The 25,625-nt window shown below is 44.7% G+C and overlaps 2 long non-coding RNA genes across 2 annotated transcripts in view; one reads left to right on the forward strand and one right to left on the reverse strand.

Moving 5' to 3' along the window:
- The window catches only part of LOC115283769, a 6,311-nt gene extending 408 nt beyond the window's left edge, over positions 1 to 5,903 (reverse strand). The window contains exons 1-2 of the long non-coding RNA XR_003905062.1: positions 5,832 to 5,903; positions 1,856 to 1,906 (exon numbers count right to left, since the gene is read on the reverse strand). This is a non-coding gene — a long non-coding RNA (uncharacterized LOC115283769). The remainder of the gene's footprint in view (positions 1 to 1,855; positions 1,907 to 5,831) is intronic.
- LOC115283768 overlaps positions 1 to 25,625 on the forward strand; it is a 134,770-nt gene that overhangs the window by 25,492 nt on the left and 83,653 nt on the right. Inside the window, exons 3-5 of the long non-coding RNA XR_003905061.1 lie at positions 8,218 to 8,323; positions 10,322 to 10,559; positions 11,211 to 11,321. This is a non-coding gene — a long non-coding RNA (uncharacterized LOC115283768). The remainder of the gene's footprint in view (positions 1 to 8,217; positions 8,324 to 10,321; positions 10,560 to 11,210; positions 11,322 to 25,625) is intronic.

Here is a 25,625-nt window from a genome sequence, read left to right on the forward strand (position 1 = left end):
GTCCTCCGTTCAAAGCCCACCGGAGACTGCCTGTGTCCCCCAGGCCCGGAGTCAAGCCTGCGATGGCTGATGGGGCTGCAGGTGACGGCTGACGCCCTCCTGCTCACCGTGCCCGCCCTCCTCTGTGAGGACACGCATCCTTACTCACGCGGGCCAGCTGTGTGCCCTCCCTTTCTGCTTTGTGCATAACTGACCCTCTCCTTCCTCCTCGGAGACACTGCTCTCCTTTCCTCCTGCCCGAGCGCCCTGTCCAGACCCCGGCTTGGCTTGTTCCTTAACGAGCCCCCGACTGGGTTAACACATGGGATGTGGAGCACGGGCAGTTCTCAGAGTCAGAGCAAACCGGGGCGTCCGCCCTCAGGAAGAGAATTCATGCCCGGTCGATATGACGGAGGCGGCTGGCTTCCTCTGACCGAAGACCCACAGGAATTCCTAGGCGTGTGTGCAGATCCCTGATGTCACGTATGGTACGCGGAATAATTTCCTGAATACGGATGCACATAACTCACTTGCATTAATGAAAGGTGAACGTGTGGGGTTTAAAACATGGAAGCCAGCCTGAAAACATCAACTTGCTGTGGTGCTTGTAACACGTGCATGTGCATCTGCTTATGCACGCACAGATACATCACGTGTACATGTGCACATGTGGGTACGCATATACATACATGTTATGTGGCTGTATATCACATACACATACACGCTGTATGGGCTTAACTGTGTTCCCCTAAAATTTACACATTCATGCCCTAAGCCTGTAGTATTTCAGAATGTGATTACCTTTGGAGACAGGGTAGATACGGTCTTTCAGAGATCATTAAATTAAAAAGAGGTCATTAGGGTGACCCATATGACTCGCATCCTGATAAGCAGAGTTTGGGGCATGCAGAAAGATGCGAGGCAGTGTGCCCAGAGAAAGTCCATCCAAGGACAGAGCAAGAACACTTGCCCCCAGCCCAGCACACCGGAGCGGCGGTCGTGGCTCCCGTTTACGGAATGCTCGCTCTGCAGGACCCCGTGCCGCAGGCCTGCCGTGCGTCACGCACCCTGTTCTCGGGACAGCTCGGTGAGGTTGGCATTATCACCGGCCCTTTCCAGAGCAGGAACCAGATTGAGGTCCGGCCACGTTCCCAGAGATGAGGAGTGGCGGAGCTAGGAAGGGAACCCGTTTCATGTTAATGCTGCCATCTCCTGGGGCCCTGGGGGGCTCAGTGGGTTGAGCATCCGACTTTAGCTCAGGTCATGATCTCACGGTCGGCGAGTTCCAGACCCAGGCTGGGCTCTGTGCTGACAGCTCAGAGCCTCCCCACTCTGTGCCCCTCCCCTACGCGCACTCTCTCTTTTTCTTTCTCCAAAAAAAAATGTTAAGAAAACATTTTTAAAAATTCTGCCCTCTTCCGTCTTGACTGCAGTACCCTGTCGCCTCGTGCTAATATTTCTGGGGGGAAAATATCAAAAGTCACAGGGTTTGGACCCAGAGATACATGCGTGTGAGTCTCTTTTCACACACACTAGGACCCACAGTCACCTCGTCTGAATTGCCTGCACACAGGAAGCACCCCATTATTGTTTGCGTCTTGTAATAACAAAGTATTTTTATTAGATATCCTAGATGGCCATTTGCAGGAACACGGATGGAGCTTGAGAGTATCATGCTAAGCGAAATGAATCAGAGGAAGACAGATGCCACAGGATTTCCCTCATATGTGGAATTTAGAAATAATAAATGGGCATAGAGGGAAAAAGACAGGGGTGGGGACACAAGCCAAGAAACAGACTGCTAGTTAGAGAGAACCCAGACAGGAGGTGGGTGGGGGATGGGCCCACAGGGGATGGGGATGAAGAGCACACTTACCGTCATGAGCACTGGGTCACGTGTAGAACTGTGGCATCGCTGTTTGTACACCTGAGACCAAGATAACACTGGGTGTTAACTATACTGGAATTAAAATAACAAGCTGAATAAGAAACATTCTCTGGGACACCTGGGTGTCTCACTCGGTTAAGCGTCCGATTTCAGCTTGGGTCTTGGTCTTGCAGTTTGTGGGTTCGAGCCCTGCGTCAGGCTCTGTACTAACAGTTCATGGCCTGGATCTGCTTCAGATTCTATGTCTCCCTCTCTCTCTGCCCCTCCCCTGCTCACACTCTGTGTCTCTCCGTCTCAAAAATAAACAAACACTAAAACATCTAACCATAGCAGTGCCTCTTAGGAGTCTCAGAGTCCCCTTTTTTCTCAGTAAAGCACAGAAAATTATTTCTTCTCCATCATTTTATATGAAAATGTTTATGTGAATGGAATTCTGGGGAAAAATAAACCAGAAATTGATTTTTGTCCCTATTTTTAAAATAAATTTTTTTAAGTTTATTTATTTTTGAGATAGAGAAACAGTGAGTGGGGGAGGGCAGAGAGGGAGGACGACACAGAATCTGAAGCAGGCTCCAGGCTCTGAGCTGTCAGCACAGAACCTGACGTGGGGCTCGAACTCACAAGGCCTGAGATCATGACTTGAGCCAAACTCGGATGTTTAACCAACTGAGCCACCCAGGTGCCCCAGTTTTTGTCCCCTTTCTTAAAAAATAGTGCTTTTACAATCATTTTCGTCGTAAAATAGAGCATTTTACCACATTACAGGCGAAGGGGAAAAATCAGATCTTAAAAAATGATCATGTTTAAGGCATAACACACATCAAGTGGACAAATCTTCAAGCATGAAATTCAATAATGTTTTATAGCTAAATATACCTGTTTCTGTCGCTGTGATCAAAATACAAATATCCCCAGGACCCCAGAAGACTTCCTTGTTGTCCTCAAATTTACCCAGAGGGACCAGGGGCTCACACCCATCGCCACCGATGAGCTGGGCCTTGTGTGACCTGCAGATGGAGGCGTACCGCGCACGCTCTTGTTCCCGGGCTGCTTTTGCGGATCGTTCTGCGTCTGAGATCCGTTCATGTTGTTCTGTGCAGCGGTAGTTCATTCTGTTTGTCTCATTACTTGGTAACGGTTTTTGTAAAAATAGATGGCAGTTGTTTTTATCCACTGTATTGTTGATTATTTGGGTTGTTCCAGTGAAGGATTGATGAACTCTCTCCTCCCTTCGCTGCACGCACGTGTTGAACCGTCGGAGCTCCGCACCCAGGAAGGAGATTGCTGCCCGTGGGGCGGGTACCTGTTTGCCTGGAGCTGGCACCGCCAACCTCTTCCCCAAAGTGAGTGTGTGCCCGCACCCACCAGTCAGGTGCTCAGAGTCCGTGCCTTCCCCGCCACATGCACAGCTGAAGTTATCAGTCTTCGGCTTGTAGTTCCCTCCGTTCTGGAAGCTGGGTAGCGGTGTGCCTTCTGGCTTGCGTCTGTGTTTTCCTGCTGGGTCATGATGCTGACTAACTTTTCAGAAACTTGGTGATCCATTTAGAAATCCTCATGCGGAAAGTGTCCTTTCAGGTCTTTTGAAAATGCTTAGTCATTCAGTGGTCTTTGTTTGGTATGGCTTGTAGGGGTAAAACCTTGTATATTAAGGATATGGGTTTTGTGGGGATTTTTTTTTTGAGACGACCATGTCTTACTTTTTGTGTTATCCATTAACTTTTCTGTTGGTGTCTGCTAATGAACAAAAGTTCTTAATTCTAAGGAAAAACAATTGAGTAGATTTTTTCTGTGCCTACTGATTTTTGTGTCCTATTTAAAAATTGTATACCCCAGGTTCATAACTGGATTCTATTTTTTTCTATAAACTGTGCTCTTTACATTTTGCAGGTAGTCTATGATATATTTCACAGCCATTTGCTTGAGGTAGACGTAATGATTCTCTTTTAAAATACTGATATCTGATTGACCCAAAATGACTTATTTAACTGGCAATCCCTCCCCGCAGCGAACTGATGCGGCACCTTCTCCTAAATAAGCCGACTCTGCTCGTGGCTCATCCTACGGATTCCACCCTGGTTTTCACAGATCTTTGGTCTACTGCTGTGCTGCTTTCTTTTTTCTTTCATGTGTTTTACAAATGTGCTACTGTCTTGATTACTGTAGCTTCATTGTACGTCTTGGTATCTGGTAACTTAAGCCTTTGACATTTGATCTTTTTAAGGAAAACCTGGGCTAATCTAGGCCCTTTGACTTCCCGTATAAATTTGAGATCTCGGCTTCTCAATTGCCACCGAAAAGCTGGTGAAATATTGATAGGGATTACATGGAACCTGTAAATCACGCTGGGGAAGAATGGGCGCCTTCTATTTCACGTTCTCCAGTCTATAAACAACGTACCTTTCTCTCCTTAGGTCTTCCTTACATTTATTCTCTCAGCGTTTTTTGTTGTTTCCTATGTAAAAGAGTTCATAAAACTAGATTTATCCCCGTCACGAGGTAGCTCTGATGTCAATTCTATACGTTTATATATTTATTTTTTTCCTTATCTTCAGGTTTCAATTTCATTCTTGTCTGTGTCATTTTCAGGCTTTCCTAAGTCATGAAAGAACTGTTTGACCTTTCCCCTCTGGGTTTTCTCATGTCTCCCGTGAGTCTAACCACATAACATTTCCTTCCCACATCTTCATAGCGTTCTCATATTTGTTACTGTCAGTGCTCTGGTTTTTCCACTTTTATCTCTATGTACTTCAGACACTAAACAGACCGTCCACCGTCACACAGCCTGGCCGTGCCCGTGGATCATGCTGATTTTGCTCATGGAATCCCTCTCCATACTTGATTCTTTAATATCCACTCCTTAGGAAATGGGTAGATCACAACTTGGTTTGCAATAAAAATATTTTATGAACCCTTAATCAGATATAATCATGTGCTTCTTTGAAATCACACAATACTTTTCCGAGTCACATAGAAAACATTCTTCATTACCTCGCATAGACTACTTACCTGAGGGGACACGTTCCCCCCAAACTTCTCCTGACGTCGTTCGGTCCGCCCTTATGTCCCTGAGAAATGGTATTCAGCCCAGTCTTGGCTCCCAGTTGGTAGTTAATGAATATATGTTGACTTAACTTTAATTTTAATAAATGCAAATAGGAAATCAAAATGCACTGTGCTACGTTTTTGTGTGAGTTTTATCAGCTGTGAAATACTAAAAAAACCTTTTGAAGTGCTAAAACGAAAAGTAGGCCAAACTTCATCCTCCTCTGCTTGAGTGTCATTAAAGAATTCTGAACCTTCAGTTTTTGTAACGCACATAATTTATGTGCATTATAAAACTGCCTTTTGTTTTCCCAAGTCAACATTCTTAATGCAGTCTGTCAAAGTGGATTCTCACGAAATTGCTTTGATGAACACACCAGCTGGGGCACTTTCTTTTAAAGGAAAGAGAAGAAAGGAAAAAAAAAAAAAAAACTTCAACAGCAAAAAAAAAAAAAAAAAAAATTAAGAAAGTAAATAGAACAGGTCTAGACTTGGCTGCATATTTTTACATCCCAGGCTGCAAATAATTTGGCTGCACATTCTCAGGAGCTGGGATTCTGCCTCAAAATTTGCAATTCAGAAGCTCTGGTTTTGTGTTATAGCAGGTGTGTCGTGCCGACTTCGCTCCTGCCCCCGTCCCCCTGTCCCCACTCGTCAGCGGGCCTGAGCACGCACAGACGTGCTGGAACTGTAGCTGTCCCGCCAGGAGGGCGGTCCTCGGCTGGCCCAGCGCCAGTGCTGGGAGGTTCTGGGCCAGGCTGTCCTCCCTCCGGACCCCACCTTGAGCTCTCACCGGTCAGACCTCCTGCACTGAGTCTTGGGTACTTTTGAAATGACTTCTCTGTATACAGGATTATACAGAAAGCAGTAAAAGTTTCTACATATATTTCCTGGAATATTTAAAACAAAATGTTTAGCCTACCTCCTCGACGTGAGGTAGGGGTGGAGTTTTCTGTTAAAATGTTGGAAAGTAGAGTTGTCGTGAAGTGCATTTGCTGCCTGAGCCGGACCTCCTGACGGATGGAGCCTCACCCGAAAGCCTATGGAGTCAAACAAACACAAAATGTCTCATTATGTCCCTTTATAAGCAAGCCTGAGCCTGCGTGGCTGGGTGGCTGCACAATCGCTCCTACGCACATTGAGACAGAATGACTTTTGCATGACTTTGGTACCGACCAACTCTGGAAAGCCTGGCACTTATTCCCTCGGTCCAGTCTCTTCAACAAAGTGTGGTCCGGTTTGGAGGAAAATCCTCTTTCTGGGGTTCCCGTAATGTAGTTGAGTCCTAACTGCTGTGTCCTTAGGCAGAAAGATGAAACTAAGGTTTAGGACAGAAAGGTACCACGTTCTTACGTTACACACTGTCAAATCAGGACAAATCACCAGTGAATATTTTATCGTACGTACACAATTAGTCTCCGTGATTTTCTTCCTACTTTATACTTGCATGTCAATGTCAATGTGACATTTTTGTTTGCTGCATTTCACCAGGGTAACAAATGCCCTTGTGGTACGGCAGCTGTCAGGATGTCCTTGCTCTGGGTCTCAATGACATTGCCCAGGATTTCTTTCAAAAGCTGAGGAGGTAACAGCAGACTGATGTCCTTGACTTGCTACCTGTCAAAAGGAAACATGGCAGGGAGAGACAGAGGCTGCGGGATGGAGCAGGAGACCAGGGCCTCTTAGGGCGGATCTGGAAACCCCACAGGTGCCACACCACAGGGATGCTTTGATGACATCTGATTGTCTTTAATGCCTCCTCCGCATCTCCAGAAGAAATTCGCACACTTCCTTTTGAAATGCAACTTTCCAGGATGCTGGGGGGAGAGGTGAGAAGTAGACGGAGATAGTCTGACTTTCAAGACTTACACAGGTTGGTCACACCTGGTGTCTCGCCTTGCCTCCCGGTGCTTCTCCCATGAAGGGACTGTCCCCTCAGCCTGGTCAAGTCTCTGGAGCGTCATCATCTGCCTCCAAGTACTCACGTGACCCTCCCCCCCCCAGACCACACCCAAGCCCACGGATTCCCTACCACACAGAACAAGAGCCTCCTCTTTGAATGCCCGCTCGCCCCCGGACCGTGGTAATGCCAGTCTCAGGCCATAGGAGCACGTCCCAGCCGTGCCCTCATTGGACCATCCGCCCTCTCTCTAAAGCCGCTCTGTGAGTATTTCTAGGCTCACCCCCTTCGTGGAGGCAGAGAAGCTCAAAAGGTAAGATTCAGTGTGACCCAGTAAGTTGTTGAGTCACAGCTTTGGAATGTGGAAGTTCGTTTTTTTTCCGGGAAGATGTTGCTTTTTCTCAATCTGAATATAAAATACATGGTATTAAAGATGTTCAGATATCAAGTGCTTAATGCTCTTGGTCCAACCGTGTGTGTTCCTGTGTGAACAGTTCTTTCTATACACGAAAACTTGAGAAAGATGTGCAGGAGCGTGAAGGTCTGGGCTGCACTCTATGTCGTGGGTTACATCTGAGTGACACACGCATTTGCACTGCGGAAAGCCTCCAGCGGCGCCCAGATCCCGAGGCCAGGAGCCCGCCTGTGTTGTTCGGCACTGTACTTACCGAATCCGTTTTCGGAAATGAGCTTTTCACTCAACTGTTTGGTAGATACTCCCTGAGTGAATGAATAGACGCGAACAGGTAGACCAGGAAGTGCGGTACCATGAAATCAGTCTGTGGGGACCAGACGCAAGGGCGCCCCACTGCGCTGGGATTTCTTCTGAGGAAAGAGGGGTTTCCTGTTCCCAAGTGGCCTTGAGAAATGCAGACCCAGGGACAGAAATTACAAGTGAGAGAAGTTTGCTTAGTAGAGTCAAGTGAGACTTGGTCAGAGTTACGTTAATCATTCCAGCAGTCAAGTGGGGCAAGGTGGGGGGTGCAGGATTCCTTTCCCCTTTTGGCTTCATGGTGAATTCAGTTCTGGGCACAGAGGTGCATTCCAAGGGCGTTCCCGGAGGTGACATTGGGCTGTTCTTGACAGTGACCTGGCTTCCAGTTGCTATTCTGTTGACTGAAGATCTTCATGTCTCCAAACTAATCTTCAGAAAAGTGAGGCTTACACACTGTGTATTCCTGCGCCGTGTCCCCGAACCTCAAACAGCCGGACTAAAATCTGTCTGTTCTTTGGGTCATTTCCAGCTTGTTTTTTAAAGCCAGTCATCCAAGGACCATGACTGTTGCTTAGAAGCAAGGTCCTGCAGGACAGGGACCTTGGTTTATTCTGGACAGGTGACAGTGCCCAGCGCGGATAGACCTTGTCCTGCCCCGTGCTCATGTACGTTCAATTTGTCTTCCTTCCTTAGGTTCTGCAGTTTGCTTGCAGGGGCCCCTTATTCAAGCACATCACGAAAACATGAGACTTTCCACATCTGTGTTCACTGCACAGCCCACCTGCCACCACATGGACAGGTAGGTCCCCGCTACACTTTGTGAGCAGCTGTCTGTGTTCCTGGGGCACAGCCTGACTTAGATGTGACCAGTCATCTAAGTGGCAATCGGACATCACAGTTCTGGGGGACTTCTGGTGGTGACGCTGACTCTGGACCCGGTCCGCCCCCAGAGCTCGGTCGTGTTTCCTCCAGCAAGGCTGTGAGGGAGGCCAGGAATGCCGTGGCCGACCAGTGACGGCAGCCGTGGGCCGTCCTCCCTCCCACAGGCCTGCGCAGAGTGTGGGCAGCCTCGACTGTACTTGACATCGCGGTCAAGTGGGGCTAATATTTGTCTTCTCCTAGTCAGGCTCCTCACATGTTTCACATACTCACACGTAAGTGGATTTGCCACATGGTTCAGGTGCTTGGGATTCCAGCACAAGCCTCGAGTACCGCACGAGAGAGTCTGGAGAGACTGAACTTGAGGGCTTTGCAAGTGGGCAGCTGGGGAACATTCCAAAGGCACAGCTAATAAATATATGTATGTATATATGTGAATTAGTGCTAACATATAATAAATGTAATATACAACACAGCTAATATATATGATGTATGTTACCATTATATACAATAGCACATTATATAATATATACTATATATTAGCAACATGGCTAAGATGATCTGGAAGCTTCCATGTGTTCCCTTTGACATCCATTCGCTGGGGCTTTGGTCTATAGATTCTGATTCAGTTAAACTCCAGAGGTCTCACATCCTGAAATTAAAAGGAGTGAAGGAGATTAATTTTGCTCTTGGTTTATACATTCATGTTTTACTTGTTTTTTTAATATTTTTTAATGTTTATTTATTTTTGAGAGAGAGAGAGAGAGTGTGGGAGGGGCAGAGAGAGAGAGAGAATCTGAAGCAGGCCCCAGGCTTAGCTGTCAGCAAAGAGACCAATGCAGGGCTCAAACCCCCAAACTGCGAGACCGTGACCTGAGCCGATGTCAGAAGCTTAACCGACTGAGCCCCCCAGGTGCCGCCATGATGTGTTTGCAAACACAAACACCCTAAAGCTTATCTGCTTTGGAATATAGAGCATTCGTTCTTATCAGATAGTAACAACTCCCCTTTCTAAGCCCCATGGTTTCAGGACATAAGCTGAATTTTTCTCTTTTCAGAGAATATTTGAGCACAGCCTATGACTTTGGCAAATCCAACGTGGCCAGCGGTTAACTCCGCTATAATAGTAAAACCTGTGAAGTACTAAAATGTTACTTTAATTGTTCCATTTAAAAATGTTGTTTTTCCGGCATTTAGACGTTAAGCAGTACTGTCACGCAAAGTAAACACAGGCATTACCTTATCCTGCGTATTTTGTCACCTCACAAGGTGACTGATGGAAGGTGTGCTGGGCCTGGGTAAATATTCGTAGTGCACAGCATATTATTTGGTAGACTTGTACCAAATGCCCCAATTCGTTTTAGTTACTAATAAAACAAACACGAAATACTTACAAATTTGTCTTCTGGAAAGATTTATGCATTAGACTTGGGCAAACGAATTGCACGCAAGTGTCAGAGGACTCCATGGGGCCCTGGACACCGTGAGCTCCTCTGAATGTGGTTTCGTTTGTTACTGTAAAATGTTACAGTCAAGGGGCGCCTGGCGCCTGGCTGGCTCAGTCAGTAGAGCATGTGAGTCTTGAGCTAAGGGTTGTGAATTTGAGCCCCAAGTTGGATGTAGAGATTACTAAAAAAAAAAAAGAAAGAAACTTAAATAAAATAAAATCTTACAATCAAGCGCCAAGTATATAAAAAACCAAGATTTGGGCAGTATTTGTATTCTTCTTTAAATAATATTAGACACCAAATATATAAGTAGATTATAGACAAATATATATGATTTTATTTATATGTGCATTATGTATTGCACAGTATGTATTTTTATAATGTATACGATTGTATGTTTATAATCCAGATATTCCAGAATGGTGATATATGATCTCATCTGTATATACAATTTTATTTCTGGTGGCCAGCAAAAAGGTAACCCAGAAGAGCGCTGATTATCAGAAGGCACGCCAGTGACTGTTCAAAGCCAGCTGTGTGTCGCCACCACGCTGCCGGAAGATGGGGAAGGCCAGCGTGGGTACCTGCCGGCATTACACCTGCAGAGGTCACGTTCTCGGTGACTCTGGGTTTCTCACTGCAGCTGCTTCTCGGACTCTCAGCCACCTCCCTTGCGTTGAACACAACGAAACGTTTTAGAGTGCGTGGGTGAGCCTGTCTTTTCCTCTCTGAATACGAGTTAGTGAGGAATAAAAAGAAGGAAATTCATAGAAGCTAGCTTCTCACAGCTGCAAGCCAGGGTCGGGACTTTGTATACGCCCAGAGAAAGAAGCTTTCTAGCAGAAACCATGAAAATTCTGACCTTTCAATATGAATATCCAAAAAAAGCAAATGAAAGCTTCAAAGACTTGAATTGAGGGAGTCCCTAGAAAGGATGAAATGGCCATTGACCACAGAGAACCCATTTTCCATTTCTTTTAAAGACTGACGCTTGATATTACCACTTGACGTTGTAAATTATTATTCAGGAAGGTAGTTCTTGGTGATTTGTTTAGATGTACATATATTCACCTCGCCTCAAAATTAGAGAATGTTGTCAATGAGAAGAAACTGTTTTCGATAGAACAGTTTGACTAACAACGGGGTTAGGAATGAGTCATCTTGGATCAGTGGCTTCGTTTTCTCCCTAAGCCGCAGGGTCCTCTGTGTTTCAAGACGTTACTCATTGTAGTCTGCGTGTACCTCTGCCCGGCTGTTGTCACTGCTCGGAGTGTGTTCCTGTGTCTGTCTGTCCAGGCGGCTGCCACGGAACCCCACACACTGGGAGGCTCTTAAACAGCACACATTTCTTCTTCACAGCTCCGGAGGCTGCCCGCCGCAGATCACAGCGCCGGCACGTTCCGTACCCAGTGAAGCCCCGCTTCCTGGCTCAAGGACAGCCACCTTCTCGCCGTGTCCTGCCGGAGGAAGGTATGGGGGAGCTCGTTGGGGCCTCTTTGAGAAGGACACTAATCCCACAGATGAGGGTGCCACCCTCAGGAGCTAACCAACTCCCAAAGGACCCCGTCTCTAACACTAGAGTTTAGGGTCTCAAAATATGAGTGAGGAGCGGACGAGGGTCAACAACGGTTAATATGGAGTTGGGAAAACATGTTCCTGTATGTTTTCGTGTTTCCACGGCGACAGGCGTAGGCAGGCTGTGAGACGGCCGTGTGGGGGGTCAGTTGAAACGCAGTAGCACATTGGGCAAGCGAGACTCGGGGTGAGTGATGTGAATCCGCCCAGCAGCTGTGGTCCGTATGCTTTCAAGGCCAGGACGGAGTCAGCAGTCTGAGACAAAAGAGGTTTGCTCCTTCCCTTTTGGTATTTTGCATTATAAGTAACACAGGAAGATGTTCATCAGAACACAGTTGTATGAACACCCATTTGTGGGAAGCTAAATGTTGAGGATTATTTGCTCCTCAAAGTGACAGGTACGGAGGTCGCCGTACAGAAACGGACTTAAAAAACATGGGTGGCCGATTGGGAAAATGTGGCTTACGTTTTTTCCTCAGCATGAAAACGGAACAGCTGTGTTAAACAGTGAGCATTCATTCATTCACTTTTCTCTCACTGATTTCCTAATGAGTATTTGCTAAGCAGCTGCTGTGTGCCGAGGATGCGGTTAAGCACTGCGGATAAAAGAGGGAGCAAAACCAAAAACCCAGTTTTCTGCCTATTTTCTGCCTCATGGAATGTGTAGACGAGATGGACTAGCTCGTGGGACGTGCATTTGGGAATCACTGAAACATGTTGGAGGGGAGTAAGAACGCTGGACAGGTCAGGAGTTAAGGGACACTTCCTGTGTTAGGACCAAGTCACCTGAGCCGGTTCCTGAGACCCCCTCGGAGGGATTGCAGCGGTGTGGTTCTGTGCTCGGGGGCGGGCGTCACCCCGGGACTAAGATCTCAGCGCCCACCACGTCACGTTTTCTCTGTTCTTTGACTTCATTTAAGAAAAAACTATAGGGGCGCCTGGATGGCTCAGTTGGTGAAGCGTTCGGCTCGTGATTTCGGCTCAGGTCACGGTCTTGGGATTTGTGACCTCTCTCCCTGCCCTGGGCTCTGGGCTGACGGTGCAGAGCCTGTTTAGGATTCTCTCTTTCCCTCTCTCTCCCTCTCTTTGGCTCTCTGTCTCTCTCTCTCAAAAACATATAAACATTTTTAAAAAAAGAAAGAACTTTAAAGTGGTTTATAAAATTGTATCTTTGACTTAGATTTGGGGAGTTTTCATTCGGTTCTCTTCTGTGTAGATGTAATTTATATATGTGTGTTCATCATTTGATGGAAGTAAGCTATCATGTAATCCAAGTCAATACGAAAACATAGCTCTCATTTTATGTGACTTAGCTCTACCCTGTCAAAAGAGCACTCAAACACGTGTCCGTGTAAGAGCAGTCACCGCTCAGTGTGACTTTGACCTCCAGAACACATTTTAGAATACTGAAAAATGTGTCAGGGCGATTTTTTCCTTGGCAAGAACAAAGACAGATTTATCTAGACATTTATTAGCACAATATGCTTTTGTGGCAAAATTAGCCAGAGGCTAAGCTTTGCGATTTATAGAAAACAAAACAAAACAGGAAAAAATCTTTTCCGTTAATCTATCATACACAAGATGGAGCATTTTAGAAAACAACACTCAACATTGGACACGTTGGCATTGGTTGAAATTTTAGATGACTAGCCTTCTTCAGGGAAAGAAGTTTTAGGTCTACTTTAGAAATAAAAACAAATTGGAATTATAAAAATTGGAATTCCAAAAAATGAATTTTAAAACTCTGGTTTTGATTCATTGAGCCAGATAAATGGTAAGCTTAGTGGAATTTGAAAAGTGAAAAACAAAGAAAAAATTGATTCGTTAATCTCTTACATGCTTTTCAGCCCCAAGGAATTGTCTAAGACCAGAGATTGAAGAGTAAGCAAGGTCCTAATATCCTTGCTTCTGGACGACATTTTCAGTGTCTGTAAGGACTTTGTGCTCCGAGTTGTGTCGCCAACAAATGCAAAAATGGTCACGCATGTGGCGTGGGCAAACCAGGAAGGCAAACATCTCATGAGTATTCGGTCTTAGCGAGATCGGGTCTTTGTCCAAATGCACTGTGGTAACATCAGAGACCTTGTAGACTTCGGCTATTGTGCGGGTGCCAGAATTCTGGATCAAATAGCATTTGTTTTGAGTCCTAGAGCACCTGTCCATCTGGAGGATTGTTCCGGGAAGCTGGTTTATTTTCCCTGAAGAGGAAATAAAGACAAGTTCGGTGAGAGAACATGCCATCTAGCTCTCCCGTCCTTCCCCATCGATTCCTTCGTTCTGAACAGTTCCTGGAGGAACGTATTGTTAATACCCAGCGACCCCTAGAGTTTTCAGGCCAGGACCCCCTGATGGTTCCTCACACAGGTTTATACGGGAAGGCAGAAGGAAATTAGTGACGAGCTCTCCTGAAGTCATGTTTATGATGTCACATCTTCCAGAACGTTGGCTCTTTAGAGGGACATGTGGCCACAGTCCGTTTGTGGGGGCCCGGGATCTGTGGGGCCCTTTCCGGCACCGCCTGCACGGGCAGGGAGAGCAGGGCCGCGGGCGTGTGTGCGCTGTGGCTGCCTCACCCCTGTCCTCTGCCAGATCCAGGGAAGCAGGACGTTGAAAACTTCATTGAGTTGGTGTTGACACAGGACAAGGTCTAAGTTTGCTTCATTTTACGTTGTCAGACCTCAAGTGTTTGAGCACAGGCCTTCTCTAACTTCACACGGGGTGAGTTATAACACAAAAATGTGTTGAAAACGGTCCAGCAGACCTCCTACATAGATGGTTATGTTTGCGGCGGGTTTCTGCGCGGCCTCCTGCAAATCAGGCGTCTTCACTGATCTCGGGGCTCAGATCTCCCTAAGCGGGCTCCGCGTATGGCCGAGATTAATCACTTCCAGGAGGCCTTTTACCCCGTCATTCCAGATGGGGGCAGGGGCGTCTCACACCCCAGCCGCACAGTGTACCGTTCGCGGTGAGCTGTTCATTGCGGTACCCGCCGCTCCGCGTTCGCACGTTTTCTCAACGCAGAAGCTCCGGCGGGGCACCTGCCTGGGAATCGTCCGTGTGGTTTTATCACTCACTTCCTGGGAGAGGAAATATCATTTTCTTTTCCCGCAAGAGCACCTGGGGAGTGAGTCAGCTGAGGGTAAGGGAAAATGCAAGATTCTAGGATCAGAAGAGCGTGATTTCCACAGTGTTGGTGCTTGCGAGAACAATACCGTCACTGTTGTCTGCATAGACTTCAAAGTTAAAAAAAACCTGTCATTTATGAATGTTGGAAAATAGTTTAGTCTGTGGATCGGCCAGGATAAGGCGCGATGCTGTTCTCACTGGAGCAGGAAGGGCGTGACGTCTGTGTCCTGGTCTCAAAGGTCCGCGGCACGGTGCGGAGCTTACGCGGGTTCCCCCATCGTTCGTGCAGTCCGTCGTGCGTGTTTGCTTTCTTACTAAAATCTGTTTGGAAGCCCCCAGTCAGTACTCGTGATGCCGTTGCGGTGGTAAAACTGTCTAGTCCACAGACGCCCACGTTCCCAGCTGAGCCTGGAAAGCCGCTGCTTCGCCTTCCTCTTTAAACTCATGTCCTGTGAACAGCTGTCCTCTATGTGTCGTTTTACTCGGTTTTGTGCTTTTGGTTGGTGATTCCATAGCTTAGAGTGGAACTCCACAGCCCCCGAGCGTGGGGCCGACGTGCTGTGTACGTAACATACGTGCATGCGTGTATATGCGTGTGTGCATGGATGGGTATGTGTGCACACGTACGTTATACTGCCCGCAGTATGTGCTGATGTCACGGGAACACACCAGAGACCCCCATCCGGGAAAGGAGGGGCCTGGTCAGGCCCCAGAGTAAGTGTCCGGCGCACTCAAAGCCAGCAGCGTCCGCTTTCCGGGCTGAGCACGGCCCCCTCTCGCTGGGGACGTCTGCCTGCTCGGAGCTGACGCCGGCCGTCACCGCTGTCTGCTTACCGTAGGTCCGCTGACGCTGAACGACAGAAAGGAGATTGGAAACTTGCATACAGATGTAGCCTCTTTCTGGGGAAAGGGCTTAAAATTCCCGGCTTTGGCCATGTTTTAAGCGCCAAACCTCACAGAAATCATATTAGTTTTATTTTATGTAATAGTTTTACAAGGAGCAAAGCAAAATATCAGCTGATAGAAACATGTTTTCTTCTTCCCTTGTCCCCTTCTTGTAATCAGTTATCTGACCAACAGCCAGAATGATCTTTTCTTTAAATGTTTATTTATTTTTGAATTTTATACTTCTTTTAAATAATAGTTTATTGTCAAATTGGTTTCCATATAACACCCAGTGCTTCTCCCCACAAGTGCCCCCCTCCATGACCGTCACCCCCCTCTCCCTCCCTCCCTCCCCCTCCCCCTCCAGCCCTCGGTTCATTTTCAGTATTCAGTAGTCTCTCATGTGTGTCCCTCTCTCTCCCCAACTCTCTTTCCCCCTTCCCCTCCCTATGGCCCTCTGTTAGGTCTCTCCTGTTAGACCTATGAGTGCAAACATGGTATCTGTCCTTCTCCGCCTGACTTATTTCACTTAGCATGATAAAGAAGATGTGGTGTATATACACAATGGAGTACTACACGGCAATGAGAAAGAATGAAATCTGGCCGTTGGTAGCCAAGTGGATGGACCTCGAGGGTGTCATACGAAGCAGAATGATTTTTTAAAATATAAATCAGGAGGAGGGAGGGATGAGTAGGCGGAGAGCAGTGAAGTGACTCTCTGGGATACCAGGGTAGGGACACACACTACTATGCATCTTACAGTTTACACATTATGTGTGTGTCTAAACCCACAGGCTGGGCAACACTAAGAGAGAAACTAACGGAAACTGTGGATTGTGGGTGGTTGTAACGTGTCACCGTAGGCTCATCGACCGTAACACTCTGGTTGAGATGGTGACAGTGGAGGAGGCTGTGCAGGGGTGAGGGCGCCAGCTGTAGTGGGATCTCTTAACCTGCCTCTTTCCGGGTTTCTGTGAACCGGAAACTGGTCGAACAAGTAAAGTCTATCTGATAGACATCAAGCCACTCCCCTCTTGATCTGACTCCGTTATTCCTGAAGGAAAGTTTTGACGCCTCAGTGTCATCTGGCCAGCAGCTGATCAGACCTTGTGTTTATGACGCTTCTCTATGAGCAGACGCAGTTACAGGTTCTGTGACAACTGCATAAAGAACTGTTTTTAGTAAGAATATGAAGTATTCTCAAAAAATAAATATTAAAAAAAATTGGGGCACCTGGGTGGCTCAGTCAGTTAAGCCTCCAACTTCGGCTCAGGTCATGATCTCACGGTCTATGGGTTCAAGCCCCGCGTTGGGCTCTGTGCTGACAGCTCGCAGCCTGGAACCTGCTTCCGATTCTGTGTTTCCCTCTCTCTCTGCCCCTCCCCTGCTCATGCTCTGTGTCTCTCGCTCTCTCTCTCTCAAAAATAAATAAACATTACAAAAAAATATAAAATAAAGTCTGAATTTACGTGTAATGTTTTAGAAGGAGCCTTTCAAAGATTCATTAGTCTGACCATAAATCCACACTGGTCGATAACCTACCACCGAGACTCATGTTCCTTTTTCTCATTGAAGAGGCCAAACCCCTGTGCAGCTCAGAGTGCTCCAACTAGTTCAAGGTGGGATCCTTCTCATCATTCATTCACTGAAATCATCAGGTCCTCAGAGAGATGGGGCTGTGGGTACCATATTCACCTACTGCCTCACTCCGAAGTTAGTTGCTCAGTGTGCCCTTGTATTACTTGGTTTAGTCGTTTCACACTCTGGAATTATATTGCATGTATTGGCATGGAGCACACGGTCAGTTATCGGTTGAGTGAATGAATGAATGCAGGCAGGAGTCCATACTGTCTAGAAAGAGCATATTACGACAGCATTACATTCCAGAAATCTGAGAATCGGTGTGGGTTAACAGTAGTAAACGTGATGAGGTTGGTCCTAAGTACAAAGTCAGAACAACAAGGTTCTCTTGCTGCTGCCACAAAAGCAGACATCTACAAAAGGCTAGCATTCAAGAAAATTCCTTACTGCAGTCAGAAGGGCTTGGCTTACTGCTTTTTTAGTCTGAGAGCTGACACAAGGCAAACCTCATGCCCAGAAGCGAGACAACAGTAGACTTTCCAAGCGCAATGAAAATAAAGTGTTCTGTTATCCCCAGAGTGTTTGCACAATGCCATGAAAGGGCTAGGAACTAAGACAACTTTTTGAAGAGTTTGACAAGGATTAGGAAGAAAAAAAAGCAAGAATTCACTTACAGAGGATACTTGTGTGAAAATGTTCCTATTGCAAAATGACACTCGGAAAATAGCATGTATGAAATATTGCATTCACAGTAGCAAACAAAATAATTACACTCCCAGGAGTAAACTTAGCAAGTGTAATGAATGAAGAATATAAAGAAAGCCATAAAGCTAAAGAAAATTGAAGTGTCTCAGAAACAAGGTATAAACTATCACTGAGACAGCTCAATATTGTAGAATTGTTAGTTTTCTCAAAATTAATTTATAAAAATTCAAAACAAACCCAGCCATTTTCCTTTTGTTGACTTTTAAAAATCATCTGGAGGGAAAGAACAGCCAGAAAAATCCCAAAAATAGAAATTATGGGGCATTGGGACATATAGGACCATAAAATTGAAGCAATAATAAACACATGGTAGAATAGACAAATCACGAAAACAAGTATATAGTAACAGATAAACAGAAAGAATATCTCATTAAACTAGTATTCCATATCTGTCATGAAAAGATGGATTATTCTCATGAAAACTGGTTTCCTATCTCCACACACACACAAAAGTGAATTATAGTTTTTTTACATTACATGTAGTAAACAAAACTATCACAGTATAAAAAGAAAACACGGTGACTCTTTTGTAATTTTCTGCCAAGGAGGGTATTGCCAGGTATGGCAACTAAAAATGAAAGTATGGGGAAAAAAGGAAATGAAAGTATGAAGAAAAATCTTATATTTTATTTATTATGTATACAAAATGAACTACCTAAAAATTCAAGTTACACAATTACCTAGAAACAAATGGTCATATAACAATAACAAAAAGTTGATATCTGTTAACTACCCCTTACGATACCCTTCGCAATCAGCAAAACAAAAGTGAGCAAATTTGTAAACAGGCAATTTCCAGAAAAAGAGAAGGAAATTAATAAACATTTAAAAAAAACTCACTAATGTCCCTCTGCCAGAAAATAATTTTGCAAGATGTTACTTTTTTCCCCTAGAATTTTAGCAAAAATTTAACAAAGTAGTAATAACATAGTTTTTCCTTTTTTAAAAAAAAGGGTGAAAATGGAAACCCTCATATAATCTTCATCAGTTAAACTTATGAATGAACTCAAATTTCTATTGTATATATTCAGTACATGTCCAGTTTTGAAGTGTATATAATTCTTGATGATTTGATTTGTTTCAAATAAGCTAGTTACAAAAATATTTGCAAAAATGCCCAAAGATATAGCTATCTAGAAGATAAGAATAGATGAAATATGAAAGACCTACAAATCCAGGTGTTTATTTTTATAGAGCAAAACAATGAAGACATAATTGCTCACAATAGAATATTACTCAGTAGCTTATTTTACATTCATCTGATAAAATAGCACCCTGAACTTTGAAGTAATGCTATGCAAATGAAAAATCCTATGGAAAGATGTGAATAATGTATCATTAGGAGAATGTGTAATAAGATTCAGTGTTGCAGATATATATTTATAATATAATTTGTGGCTATATCTGGGAGGAAGACTTATGGGGGACCATGAGTGAGTATTCAGTTTAGAATTTTTAAAACTTCTCTTTACATGCATATCTATCACTTTGAGAACAAGAAAAATAAATAACAATATGCACAGTTCAAGTGAAAGTATATGAATAAGATAGTCATCTATTCTATAAGTATCTTTGGGGACACAAGATTTGTGTGAGCACAGCTAGTATCATCCTGAATGGGGAAAAGCTGAGAGTTCCCCCCTGAGATCAGGAACACGACAGGGGTGTCCACTCTCACCACTGTTGTTTAACATAGTGTTGGAAGTCCTAGCATCTGCAATTAAACAACAAAATGAAATAAAAGGCATCCAAATTGGCAAAGAGGAAGTCACACTTTCACTTTTTGCAGATGACATGATACTCTACATGGAAAAGCCAAAAGACTCCACCAAAAAACTGCTAGAATTGATAACTGAATTGGGCAAAATTGCAGGATATAAAATCATACAGAAATGGATTGCATTTCTACATACCAGTAATGTAGCAACAGATATCAAGGACCAATCCCATTTACAATTGCACCAAGAACCACAAAATACTTAGGAATAAACCTAAGCAAAGAGGTGAAAGACTTGTCACTGAGAACTATCGAAAGCTTAGGAAAGAAATTGAAGAAGACACAAAGAAACGGAAAAACATCCCATGCTCATGGATTGGAAGAACAAATGTTGTTAAAATGTTGATACTACCCAAAGCAATCTACACATTCAATGCAGTCCCTATCAGAATAGCACTAACATCTTCTAGCAGCTGGAACAAACAGTCCTAAAATTTGTATGGAAACACAAAAGACCCCAAATAGCCAAACTAATATTGAAAAAAAAAAACTAAAGCTGGAGGCATCACAATTCTGGACTTTAACCTATACTACGAAGCTGTCATCATCAAGACAGTATGGTATTGACACAAAAACAGACACATAGATCAATGGAATAGAATAGAGAACCCAGAACTGGACCCACACATATATGGCCTACTCATCTTCAACAAAGCAGGAAAGAGCATCCAATGGAAAAAAGACAATCTCTTAGCAAATGGTGCTGGGAGAACTGGACAGCAACATGCAGAAGAATGAAACTGGACCACTTTCTTACACTGTACACAAAAAAAAATTCAAATGGACCTAAATGTGAGAAAGGAAACCATCAAAATCCTAGAAGAGGAAACTGGCAACAACCTCCTTGACCTCAGCCACAGCAACTTCTTTACCTGGCACATTTCCGACGGCAGCGGAATTTAAAGCAAAAATGAACTACTGGGACCTCATCAAAATAAAAGGTTTCTGCACTGAAAAGGAAACAATCAGCAAAACTAAAAGGCAACCAACAAAATGGGAGGAGATATTTGCAAATGACATATCAGATAAAGGATTAGTATCCAAAATCTATAAAGCAGTTACCAAATTCAACACCCAAAAACTATAATCCAGTGAAGAAATGGGCAAAAGACATGAATAGACACTTCTCCAAAGAAGACATCCAAATGGCCTGCAGACATAGCGAAAGATACCCGTCACGCACATCAAAACCACACAGAGATACCACCTTAAACCAGTCACAGTGGCTAAAATTAACTACTCTGGCAACAACAGATGTTGGCAAGGATGCAGAGAATGGGGAACCGTTTTTCACTGTTGGCAGGAATGGAAACTGGTATAGCCACTCTGGAGACTAGCATGGAGGTTCCTCAGAAAGTTAAAGGTAGAATGACCGTGTGACCCAGCAGTTGCATGACTAGGTATGTATCCAAAGGAAACATAAACACTGATTCATAGGGGCACATGCCCCCCAGTGTTTATAGCAGCACTCTCAACAGTAGCCAGATTATGGAAAGAGCCCAAACATCCATCAACTGATGAATGGATAAAGAAGATGCAGTGTGTGTGTGTGTGTGTGCATATTACTCGGCAAGGAAGAAGGAAATCCAGCCATTTGCAACAATGTGGGTGGGACTGGAAGGTAGTATGCTAAGAGAAATAAGTCAGAGAACGACAGATGCCATCTGTTTTCACTCATATGTGGAAGTTGAGAAACTTAACAGAAGACCATGGGAAAAGGGAAAGAAGAAAACGTTAAAAACAGAAAGGGAGGCAGGAGAGCCTTAAGTACAGAGAAGAAACTGAGGGTTGTTGGAGGTGGGGGGCGGGGAAAATGGACGACGGCATTGAGGAGGGCACGTGTTGGGATGAGCACTCGGTGTTGTAAGTGAGGAATTAAGGGAATCCACTCTTGAAGCCAAGAGCAGACTCTGTACACTGCGTGTTAGCTAATTTGACAATAAAATACCTTTTAAAAAAAAGAAAAAAAGATTATGCAAGGGGCACGTGGCTGGCTCAGTCAGTAGAGCGTGCAACTCTTGATCTAGGGGTTGTAGTTTCAAGCCCCATGTTGGGTATGGAGGCTATTAAATCAAAATATATATATAGCTAGCATCTGCTCCTCTGCCTCTCCCAGTATAGTGAGATCAATGTGCTCAGGTTCCTGGAGATAAAATAATACATGCCCCCTTCAGACAAGTTCTTGTTCCCTTTCTAATGAAGAAAAAGAATGATTCACATCTTTAGCCTTCATTAACTGTCTTATGGAATAAGGAGATTTTCCCCCCAAATAGATGCTGTTTTGTAAAAAACTAACAACTGAGGGGTGCCTGGCTAGCTCGGTAGATAAAGCACGGGACACCACACTGGGCTTAAAGAGATTACATTTTAAAAAATGTAACCACATGGTCTGGGGGAAGGAGGTCTTTAAGAATTGTCATCATCTTTCTGTCATATTAAAACAACATGTTTCTGCAACTTGGCATTTGACCTGAGGGTTGGACCATGGTAGGAGTCTAGGATCTTCCTGGGACCAGGAGGAGGTTCACTCTGAGAAGGTTTCCAATCTGAAAGAAGTATACCAGCTCTTTCCGAAAGCTGAGGTGTGGGTGGTGGGGACGGATGAGCGAGTACATGTTTCATTAGGGACCCAGGCTTTCTAAGCACCGACTGTTCGTTTTTTCTAGGTTCCCCTAAAATGTCTTAGTCCTGGAGTTTCCATTTGTCTCAGTCCATCGAGAATTCTCACTGTCCATGTTCACACGTTTGCAGCAAGGCAGAAATAGCTCATTTCTAGGACCCATGGAAAAAGACATCACATCAGTAAACGAAACGACCGGGGTGGAGAAAAAACAAATCAAACGGTCCACTTGGCCCTGGTCGTTTCTATCACAGAGCATCTGCGCACCATGAGAACGTGCAGACTTGTGCACACAAGTTACAAGCTATCTTGCACAAGGCTTGAAACACAGGAGCACAAGCATGTAGGGTTTGTGCTTTGTAATGGTTGACCATATGTTTCAAGGAATGACTGGTTCCAGTCAAATTGTTCAGGGAAATTCTGTAGTATGTTCAGAACACGCCAAATGATTAAAAGCCAACGCCCATAACTCCAGGCCGACTTGTTTTTATTGTTTTCCTACATGATGGGATATATAGCAAAGCATGGAGCTAACGTGGTGCACGAAATCACATCTCTGAATCTGTTTGCTTACAGTTTCCTGTTGTTCACTTATAATAAATTGGAAAAAAATGGAAAGGCTTTCAGATCCTTCCCCTGCCTGTTAGATCCGTCACACCAGACTCTGAGACCGCGTTGGGTGCTCCTGTAGACCTCCAGCTTCTCTAGATGTTCCTATACCTCTATATTGTGTCCCAAAAGATGTCTGGGAATCTGAGCGTCATACTGTGCAGGGAAAATAATACGCAGAGTTATAAGCAATGGCTTCTGTAGCCGCAGCAAAAATGTATTTCCTTTCTTTTCCATGAAAAATATATTTACAAGTTCCTCCCCTAAAGCAAATAAAACGAAGGGAGGAGCCATAATTTCCGATGACATTAAAAAACGCCTTGGCTCAGAAACTATTTCTTGTTGGTTAATATTCGAGCCCGGCAGCCGGGGGATCGTTTTAGAGGTGATGCCCGCTGAGGAAGTGTTCGGTCACATGGCGGATTCTGCGGTGCTTAGGCTAGGTACTGCTGAGGAAAGCATGCATTTGGGACTCAAGTATTAATTTCATTGCTTATGTATCTTTTTCACCTCTGTCTGTCTTTCTCTCTCTCCAGTGCATCCTTCTTTTGGTAGTGAGATTGAATACGTACCCGTTCATTTTTCCAGCAACTTTATAGAGGTACAATTGATTAAAAAGAAAAAGCAGTATATGTTTAATATATATAGCTCAATAAGTTAGGAGTTAAATATGCATCTGTGAAAGCATCCCTGTCCAGGCCATAAGTGTGTCCCTGACTTCACCAAGTTTCCTTCCACGTTCTTGATCATCCTCCTCCGCTGGGTTTGGTAAGAACACTGAACACAGCATCCGTCCTTTCAGCGGACGTCAGGTGTATCCTAGAGGCCGGCTAACCGCAGGGTCTGTGCTGTCCAGTGCGTCTCCAGGACATCCTCCCGTGGTGGAACTGAGCCGCTGCGCCCAGCAGCCAGCAGCTCCCCGTCCCGTCTTCCCAGAGCCCCTGACCGCTGTCCCATTCTCTGCTCCGCAGAACTCGACTCTTAGGTTCCACACACAAGTGAAATCATATAATTTTCTTAAACTGTATCTACCTCTCCATCTGTGTGACAGGCTGTATTCTTTATAGTTCTCTCTTTGAAGAGAAAAGTAAGACACATGCTGCTCTCTGCTAGACATTTTGTAAAACACTGATACTTCATGAGAAAATTGATCATAGTCAGGCAGAACTATATTATTTACCTCCAATGTAATAAATGAGAAGTTAATAAAATATAAGACACAGTATTGTGTGCCAACAAGAATTGACAATTCACTAGGCTTGGGCAATGGAGAGCAGGATGTTTATGGTTAATGGCAGTCATTATTTCACTGATGCTGAGGTGCTCCACAATGTCTTGAGAATCTTGTCTTAGAATTTTCTTTAGGAACTAAGACATATCCCTTCAAAAAATATTTTAAAAAACAAATCTTAGATGGATTTGGAATTCTGTAAAAAAGAATGTCATAAGTTATCTGGGGATTATTCCATTAGAGGAAAAGAGTGAGAAATAGTATCCATCAACAATAAGCTTTTATTTTATCTTTTCAATGTTTATTTTTGAGAGAGAGAGGGAGAGAGGGAGAGCATCCCAAGCAGACCCCACACTGTCAGCGCAGAGTCTGACAGGTGCGCAATCTTATGGACCGTGAGAGCGTGGCCTGAGCTGAAATCAGGAGCCGGACGGTTGATTGGCTGGGCCACCCAGGCGCCCAGACCAGAAGTTTTTCACATCAAGGGGTAAGGCCTGAGTGTCAGAGCCCACTTTCAGTCACAGCGTCCTAGAACATTAGAAATGGAAGGGACGAGACAGATTACCTTGCTCAAACTCTTATTTTACATGAGACACCAATGTCCAGAGAAGCCAAATGGATTTACAGAGGTCCTAAATACGTTGCAGTTCTGAGAAGGAACTGAAATCTCCAGTCTCCCAGTTCAGTCCTTTAGAGGAAAATGGAGAAGCCAAAGGAAGATTGATCCCAATATATCCTTTATGTGGTAACTCACTAAGGAGAAGATTGATACCAATATCTCTTGTATGCGATCACTCACTAAGGAGAAAATCACGTGTAAGAGCTGGGTGCGGACAACATCGGAGAAGCGTTCTAAAACTAACAAAGCAATGGCCTAAGGAAAAGACTTAGTCTAATCTCGTGAATCATGACTTTTGAGAGAAGGGATTATATTCTATGCATCTTTGAATTTCAAGTGCCGGCGATTTGCCCAACTCATAGAAAGTTCTCAAAACTGCCGTTGGACAGACTGTTGACCAGTTTCTCTGTGCTCCTCAGTGACTGGCCTGAGTCATACCGTTGTTGTATTGTCAGCGGTAGAGACGGCAGTAGGTGGGTGCCGGCCATATTGGGCAGTGCGGGTGTCAGTGGGTACAGTTGGAGTTTTGCAAACAGCAGGACTGCTTGTAAATCCCAACCAAGTCCTTGTATCAGCATGAACTCTGCCATAAAGGCCACTGCTCTTCAACATTATATAACTTCCAGTTGGGAACATTGGATTTCACCTGTGATTTTCAGTTGAGAGTTAAGAGAGAACTTTCTGGAAGCATGGGTAAGCCTGAAACATCCGGCACCCTTCTTGCTCATGTACGCTCTCACTCAAATTCGAACTTATTTGTTCTCATGTCAGTTCGCAGCCAAGAGCTCAGGACGCACCCAAGTGTCCATCTGGTGTCGGTCCACGTGGCAGCGTCGGTGCAATCAGCTGATGCCTTTGTATGTGTCGGTTCTGTCCCAGATCCCCTTGGGGTTGCTGCAGTGGCTCACTTTCAGGAACTAGAGGCTTGAAGTTGCCTTCCCTGGCAGCAGCTTTCACATGTTTTCAGTAAGAGAAAACAGATGCAT

This window comes from Suricata suricatta, chromosome X, assembly GCF_006229205.1.
Source record: "Suricata suricatta isolate VVHF042 chromosome X, meerkat_22Aug2017_6uvM2_HiC, whole genome shotgun sequence".
Lineage (NCBI taxonomy): Eukaryota > Metazoa > Chordata > Mammalia > Carnivora > Herpestidae > Suricata > Suricata suricatta.